Source organism: Pteropus vampyrus, unplaced genomic scaffold, assembly GCF_000151845.1.
Source record: "Pteropus vampyrus isolate Shadow unplaced genomic scaffold, Pvam_2.0 Scaffold86, whole genome shotgun sequence".
NCBI lineage: Eukaryota > Metazoa > Chordata > Mammalia > Chiroptera > Pteropodidae > Pteropus > Pteropus vampyrus.
This window is the reverse complement of record NW_011888867.1, coordinates 3,625,685-3,626,809: the sequence shown is the minus strand read 5'-3', so window position 1 is coordinate 3,626,809 and position 1,125 is coordinate 3,625,685.

Below are 1,125 nucleotides of genomic sequence, written 5' to 3'. Positions count from 1 at the left end.
CACAGATGTACCCTGCCAGCTCACAGTGTTGAAGGGACAAATGTTTATTGTGCCTTCTTCCTGTCGGTGCTGAGATGCAGCAGCTACTAAAACAAAATGGGCGGGAAGAGAGACAATGAGAAAACACACAAACAGCTGAGAGCAGATGATGATGAAGAAAGTGAAGTGCACATGGAGGACCTTCCGGATCAGGAAGTCAGAGAAGGGACTGGAAAGATGACGTGGAGCAGAGGTCTGCAGAACGGAGGGAGGAGCCCCACGTTCCCGTCATAAAACGAGGTCTGCCTGCATAGATCACAATACCACACGGGGACCGAGGCCAGGCGGGGCATAGTGAGAAGGAAAGACAGCGGCAATGTCCAAGGGCTTCTGCTGTCCTGCAGTGAGCGGTAGGAAAACGGAGTCACTGAAAAGTTGCAACCAGTAGAAAGACGCGGCCAGATCTACCTTTCGGAAGGATGTCTCTGAGTGCCAGGGGGACAGTGGGTTGGGGGTGGGGCTGTGGGGACAGGGAGGCTAGTGTCGTCCTTGGCTCCCATGCCCCCTCATTACCAGGAGGTGGGGTGTTTGCTCTTGAAGGCTCCTTGCTCTGGCTATGTTGGGGGCTGGCTGGGCGAGGGCAGAGTGGAAGCAAAGAGACCAGCCACATGCTGATCATGCCATGCACATCCGGTTCCTCTCTCCGCCAGCTCTGTATCCTGCGAGGCTGCCCTCTGCAGACCACGTGCCCAGATCCTGCCCTGGGGCTTCCAGCAGGGTTTGCCCACAGGAAGACACTAGCGGAAGACTTGTGGGGTAGGAGGAGAGCGAGGCGGGGGTGTATTTCATCCTTCTGATACCCCTTCCAGAGGCTTCTACCTGTAACCACCCCCTTGCCATGCTCTGCTGCCACCACTCCCTCTCTCGCCCCACCCATCCCTGGCACGGCTTCCCCATCTTTGCAATGTGGGTGATCACGGGCATTTCGGTGTGAGGGGGTGTCAAGGAAGACTCTTCCTGTGTCTCCTCTACTCTCAGTCCTCTACTTCTGACACTTCTGGTCACCAAATATGGGTGGTTGTTTTTTTTCCCACACCAAGCAATTCTGTGACACCAGCTGGGCGTGCTATCATTTAACTCAATTTT